Source organism: Panthera tigris, chromosome X, assembly GCF_018350195.1.
Source record: "Panthera tigris isolate Pti1 chromosome X, P.tigris_Pti1_mat1.1, whole genome shotgun sequence".
Taxonomy (NCBI): Eukaryota; Metazoa; Chordata; class Mammalia; order Carnivora; family Felidae; genus Panthera; species Panthera tigris.
The window spans coordinates 117,164,385-117,171,734 of record NC_056677.1 but is presented as its reverse complement, the minus strand read 5'-3'; the positions used below and the strand labels follow the sequence as shown (position 1 = coordinate 117,171,734).

Genomic DNA, 7,350 nt, shown 5'->3' with positions numbered 1-7,350 from the left:
TAGTATTCTATTGTATGATGTGCAGCAAGTTACTGATCAAGTTCCATGCTGATGGGCATTCAGTCTATTTCCAGTTTTTAATGATGATAAACAATTCTAAAATGAATAACGTTTGTGTTTCTTTGCGCTGTGTGGGAGAGATTCTGCGGCAAGGAACTCCTGGGTCGTACAAGTGTGGACGTTTTTGGCTCTTCACGGTATCGATTGCTAAATCGCTCTCTGGAGTGGATATCCCGATTTACAGTCCCATCACCTGTACGTGAGGATACCGTTCTTCCACGCCCTTGCCAAATCAGATGTTACCATATATATAATTTTACGTTACGTACTTCTCTATTATTGTAGTTGTCGTAATAAGCGTATGAGGGTTTTGTAATTTATGTGTGTGAAATAAAATTTAGGGTAAAAATGCTCATACCATTTGGACAGAAATTTTGTATCTGAAATCTATCTTAAGAAAATACTGAAAAATTGAGGACGCAATGTTAGAGCTTTGTGGATGGCAAAGGCGACACTGGAGGAAAGAAAAAAAGGATACAGGAAAGAATGAACGAAATTTTTAGAAATTGTATATATAATTTTTGAGATCCATATGAATAATATTTTACCAATGTTACAAATTTAATTTTAGAGAATGATAAGCATTTATTTAATCTGACAATGTTAAACAGAATCATGACTCAGCGAGGAACAATACTTGGCTACCTTCTAGAACAAAGTGAGAAGAAGAGATTTACAAAGTAAACATAGGAAATAACAGAATTATTAAAAAAAAAAAACCCTTAACTCTTGAAAATGAGCCTTGGTTCTCTGAAATCATCAAGGGCATGACAAAGTCAATATAAAGCACAGGAAATTATGCTGATAAAACTGAGGATCTTTGCTCTCTAAGCAGATTACTCAGGAAGTAAAGAAAGACACAAAATGTCATTTTCACAGAAAACAAAGTTCGTTTTGCATCAGTATATTTGACACTAAAGGTCTTTTTTTTTTTTTTTTTTTTTTTTTACGTTATAAAATGTTTTCTTCACAAAAACAAACTTTGAGAAACACGGTGCAATGTAAAAGCCAAGAACTCCTTCGGGAAGCACTGCTTGTGTGCACCACATAGTCCAGACTTTTTCCAAGTAACATTCTGTATTACCAGTTTAGAAACAGAGCACTGAACTCAGAAGCCTCTTACTTCTCACTGCTTGAATTTTTTTTTTTTTTTTTTTTTTTTTTTTTTTAAGAAATATGCGCGAGGGGCACCTGGGTGGCTCGGTCAGTTAAGTGCCTGACTCTTGATCTCAGCTCAGGTCATGATCTCACGGTTCGTGAGATTGAGCCCCACATCCAGCTCGGCGCTGACAGCATGGAGCCTGCTTGGCATTCTCATTTCTCTCTCTCTCTCCCTCTCTCCCTCTCTCCCTCTCTCCCTCTCTCCCTCTCTCCCTCCCCTCATCCCCCCACCCGCACTGTCTCTCACAATAAATACACTTAAAAAAAAAAAGCAGGAACATACTTAAAAGAAATATGCACTAAAGCACATAGTAAATCACTAATATTTACAACAGCATAGATAATAATTAACATAATAGATTGCATTTTAGCCATGTTTCAAAGAACACTTAACAGGTCAACATCATTGTGTCTTACTGGTCTTGTGTCTTACACATAGTAGATGCTTAACAAACGTGTGATGGCCAAGAAGTTCAAATGGATTCTGTAACCACTTGCTTCAGTTCTCACATGTGTCAATTTGGGACAGAAACCTTCGATACTGCCACAGAAACCACAGTAGGATATGGCAGATGGTATGGTAACCCTGAAAAGAATCTCCGAGACTTGACAGTATTTGTTTTCCAGGTCTTTTATAAAGCTCTCATAAAACTAATTAAATCTTAGCCAGTTTGGACCAAGACAAATAAAGTCCCTTTTCTGTGAAGCTTTTAAAGCTTTTCATAGCCACTTAGGTTTTTTTTTCTTTTTGAAAATATTTTAGGGCAAAACTACTCTTTCTTTCTTAACAAAAGCATCCTTGGCACACCGTGCGTAAAAGTCATTCCCCTCTTCGACTGTTTCTAGTAGGCTCCTTTACAGATATTCCTTCTCATTTTCAATAACGAGTAACATATTTTACAGAGAACACTAGATCATTGTAAGCTGTCATGCACCATCATTTGGTAGCTGATTAGCAAAGTTTATGAATGTATTACCCAGAGTTTTTAAAAGTATATGCTTCCTTATAGTATAAACTCTTTTTTAAAAGTATATGCTTCCTTATAGTATAATCTCTCAATGTGGCAAAAAGAACATGTTTATTAACTGATCCAAATATATTTAGCCTCTCTATACCATGGAGAATAAGAAAAGGTTATATAAATTTAAACGTGCACGGAGTAATGTTTCAGTATTTTATGTTGCTTAGAAATGATCTAGGTACTTAATAAACGCGTACTATTTAACTGAGTTTAACATAAATCTAAAAGTTTTAAGTTACTAAAGAGATACTCCAACGTTTTAAGGCTGACAGGTTATGATACATAATTGCTGTGACAAAGTTTGTCAGAAGAATGAGTCCGTTTATTTAAACACAGATTTGCATTTTTCATTATCATCAGTATCTAGTGATTGTCGTGCTAACTTATTTGATCATTGAACCTGCATTAAGTTCAACAAGAATAAGCCCAAGCCCAACTGTAATAAAAATGTGTCAACTTAATGTTGATAACCGAAGACCCAGCTGTTTTTATTACATGAATAATATTCAACTAGTCTGATTTGCCTACAATTGACCTAAACTATGTGAGCTTAAATTCTTAAAACATTTGGGCTGATTTCGCTAAGAATGCTTTTTGTATATGTTGGAAATATTCAGTTTTATCGATTTCCGGGAGCTTTAGTATGCAGACACACAAACGTAAACACACAGATACACATAGAGAGTTTATAGCTCCGAGTCAGCCAAAAATGCAGAAATAGAAGACTCCCTGGTTTATATAAAAATATTAGCTCTCATTTTGGTCCTGCTCTTATAATTTAGTAGGATTGTATTTCTGGGAGATGGGACAGGTTGAGTTTACCTGCTGAAAATGAAGGCCAGAGTGTTCACAACCCCATTTGTGGAGGCCACCGGGATTCTTTTCGGGGAGGTGTCATCTCGTGGAGACTGTGGACTGAATTTGGGGTGGGGGACTGAGGTGGCCCCAAGCAGCCCTGTGTCTCCAAAGCACATCTGAGGGGGTGCATTATACAGGCTGTTTCCAGTTAGCTTCTGGTGGTTTTAGCTTCCCTTCAGGTGAGAACATCAAGAGGTTGTGACGGGGGTAGAGGGACATGATAATGTTCTCCTGACTATAGAGAGTTGAGGGGCTGGGGTGGGAAAGGAAAGCTATGGTCAGAACGGATAGGAAGGTAGAGGAGGTGGGGATATTGAACGGAGACCGATCAAAAGATTCAAGGTAGCTAAAGAGGTCAAAGGGGGTGAAAAGAGGAAGGAGGATCAATGAGAGGAAGGAAGACGGGTGATGGAAAGGGCTTAGATGAGCCAATTTGAGTACGACCCATTTCGCAAAGAGGCTGTTGAAGTTCCAAATCACCGTTTGTGAAATTTTGCCATTTTGGGGACAGCGGACCAAATGAGTGATATCGTGGAATAGTATATGGTGGGCAGAGGAGGATTAGGTGGTATGCTTTGTGAAGTGAGAACCACCCTTGGGATTAGGTGAAGACTCAAACGCAAGAGACCTCGCAAAACAGCCCTGACAAGTCTTGTTCAAAGAGGAATCATGTATTAAATCCTCCCCCGCCACCCCGCTTGAAAAAGCAAAAAAAAAAAAAACAAAAACCAAAAAACCCACAAAAATCAAAACAAAACCAAAAAACAAAAAAACACTCTGTCCAGGAGTTAAGCAGAAAAACACCAGGAAGAACCTCGTTGTTTGTTTTTTTTTTTTTTAATTTTTTAATGTTTAATGTGTTTTTGAGAGAGAGCACAAGCAGGGGAGAGGCAGAGAGGGACAGAGATGCAGAATCCGAAGTAGGCTCCAGGCTCTGAGCTGTGAGCATAGAGCCCAGCGCGGGGTAGAACCCACAAACGGTGAGATCATGACCTGAGCCGAGGTGGGATGCTTAACCGACTGAGCCACCCAGGCGCCCCAGGAAGAACCCCGTTTTAACAAAATCAAAGTAACTCGCCATTATGCTACAACAAATGTCTGGAACACTGGATTTGGACTTGGAATTTAACTTGTGAACCTAATTTCCCCAGCCAGGAAGGGACAAAGGGTCTGAGAACCTGGCGTAAATCAACCTGAGTGAAGACAGCAGAGTCCAGTATATAGTCTGTACTCTCTTTAAATCATGGCACCAGGAAACTGGTAATACGTAATTAGGTAAGAAAAGACTTTATTCGGGGCGCCTGGGTGGCTCAGTCAGTTGAGCGTCCGACTTTGGCTCAGGTCATGATCTCACGGTCCGTGGGTTCGAGCCCCGTGTCAGGCTCTGTGCTGACAGCTCAGAGCCTGGAGCCTGCTTCAGATTCTGTCTCCCTCTCTCTCTGACCCTCCCCCGTTCATGCTCTGTGTCTCTCTGTCTCAAAAATAAATAAAACATTTTAAAAAATTTTAAAAAAGAGAAAAGACTTGATTCAAACTGACTATTGCAATAGGAAGAAATCTCCAAGTATCTCACAATCAAACACAGGCTTCTCTTTTACACAGTAAGTGAGGAAAAGTTGGGAGTGGGGGAGGAAGTGTCAGTCCTGTCTGCCTGTGTCCGAATAAGCTGATAAAAACGGGCATGATCTGCATTTTCTGGTTTGCTCAGGCTTGGGGAAAAGCCAGAGCTCAGGGGACTGTGGGGACTCGAGAAGCCTGACTACAGTGGAGTCAAGGCAGAGCAGGGAGTAGCAAATGCATAGTCGTGAACACTTGATCAGTAATACATTTGTGTTGTGTTCGACCACTGTGCTGGTGGTAATTTGTTATAGCCATGACGGGAAACTAATACATGCATATATTAGAGAGGAAAAAGGCTGCAAGTATCTAAGTATTCATATCAAGAAGCTGCAAATTAAATCTAATGAAAGCAGAAAGTATTAAATAATGAAGATTAAAGGAATATACAAGATGATACAAAGATACTGTGACTAATATCTAATACTTTTGAAGTTTTGGCTAAACTGGACAAAAACTCTTTGTTAAAATTTTAAAAAATATTTTAACAATTTATTGATTCATTTTTAAGTAATCTCTGTGCCCAACATGGGGCTCGAACTCAAGACCCCCAGATCAAGAGTCGCATGCTCTTCTGACTGAGCCAGCCAGGTGTCCCAAAATGGACAGATTCTTAAACCATGCACACACCGTATTGAACAAGATGTAAGAAGTAAGAAATCTGAATTTCTATAGACAATGGATTTGTTAGTAAAAATATTCCCACAAACCCAAGCTCAATCCCGGATGGCTTCATTAGTGAATTCTTTCAAATGTTTAGATAAGAAAAAAAGTACATAGACAGTTCCCGAGGATATAGGCAAAAGCAATATTTACCAACTCTTTTTGTAAATCTAGAATAACCTTAGTACCAGCATTTGACAAGGATATTACTAGAAAAGAAATTGTGTCATTATATCTTATTAATAGAGATTCAAATACCATAAACAAAATAGTACCAGATTAATCCTAGTAAATAAGATAATACATAGTGGCCTACAGGTTTTATTCTAGAACTGTGAGTTGTTTACCTCTGCAAAATCAATTTAATCCACCATATTAATAGAATAACAGAAAAATATTTGTAGATACAGAAAAAAATATTTGATAAAAGTTAATACTAATGTATGATAAAACCTCTTAAAAATCTAGGAATAGAAGGGAATTTCCTTAATCTGAAAAGAGTCTACAAAAAATAAAAAATGAAAACCTGCAACAAACATGATACTCACGGTGACATTTTTTTTTTTTAATTTTTTTTTTTTTAACGTTTATTTATTTTTGGGACAGAGAGAGACCGAGCATGAACGGGGGAGGGTCAGAGAGAGGGAAACACAGAATCTGAAACAGGCTCCAGGCTCCGAGCTATCAGCACAGAGCCCGACGCGGGGCTTGAACTCACCAACCGCGAGATCATGACCTGAGCTGAAGTCGGCCGCCCAACCGACTGAGCCACCCAGGTGCCCCTCACGGTGACATATTTAAACCCTCCATTGTGATATTAGGACTAAAATAAAAGGCCCTTATCACTAGTTCTATTGAACATTTTATTGAAGGTCATAACCAGTGCAAAAAGCAAGGAAAATACATTAACTTCATAAGCATCGGAAAGGATGAAATCTATCATTTTTTGCAAGTGATATGATTACACACATAGAAAATCCAAAAGAATCCTATCTTCAGACAAATTCTTAGACTTAATAAGAGAATTTGGAATTGGTGCTAACTGCAAGGTCAATATTGATAATAAAGCAGTGGTATTCTACATACTAGTATTAGATGATTAGGAAAGGAAAATAAAAATGTTATTGAGGATAGTATTTAAAAATTTAAATAGCTAGTAATGAATTTAATGAAAACATGCAAGTTCTATACAGTGAAAACTACAAAACACTAATGAGATAAATTGATAAATATAAAGTAACTGGAAGGATCTACCTTTTTTTTTTTTTTTTTTAGAAATTATGTTTTTAAGTAATCTCTGCACCCAGTGTGGGGCTCAAACTCACAACCCTGAGATCAAAAGTCACATGCTCTACCGACTGAGCCAGCCAGGCACCCCAGGATCTACCATTTTCATGGATTAAAGGGCTTCATGTTGTAAATTCTCCCAAACTTAAATGAAATTTAAAAAAAAATTTTTTTTTTACATTTATTTATTTTTGAGAGACAGAGAGACAGAGCACAAGCTGGGGAGGGGCAGCGAGACAGTGAGACAGAATCCAAAGCAAGCTCCCGGCTCCTAGCTGTCAGCCCAGAGCCTCCCTCGGGGCTGAAACTCACAAACCGCAAGATCATGACCGGAGCCCAAGTCGGACGCTTAACCGACTGAGCCACCCAGGTGCCCCTTAAATGAAATTTTAATAACAGTTCTAGCAAGGGCTGTGTGTGTGTGTAATAATTCTATAGCTTAGATGGAAATGCAGCAGAACAAGATTATTCAAGAGTATCAAAATGTTGTGAAGAATATCAAAGCTGGAATATATACATTCCTAGATGTCAAAAATTAGCAACCCACAGTAATTTGGACAATGCTGTCCCAATGGAGAGCCTGGAAAGTGGCCCACATGTACATACACGGTAACTTGGTTTATGACAAAGGTGCCTCTACAGTATAGTAGGAGAAGTTTGCAATTTTGAGTAAATAGTGGTG

At 38.4% G+C, this 7,350-nt stretch overlaps 1 non-coding gene across 1 annotated transcript; it reads right to left on the bottom strand.

Annotated features, from left to right (window-relative positions):
* Positions 1–6,681: 6,681 nt before the first annotated feature.
* On the bottom strand, positions 6,682–6,754 carry TRNAK-UUU. The gene has a single exon. It is a non-coding gene; the product is annotated as a tRNA-Lys (tRNA).
* Positions 6,755–7,350: the final 596 nt, after the last annotated feature.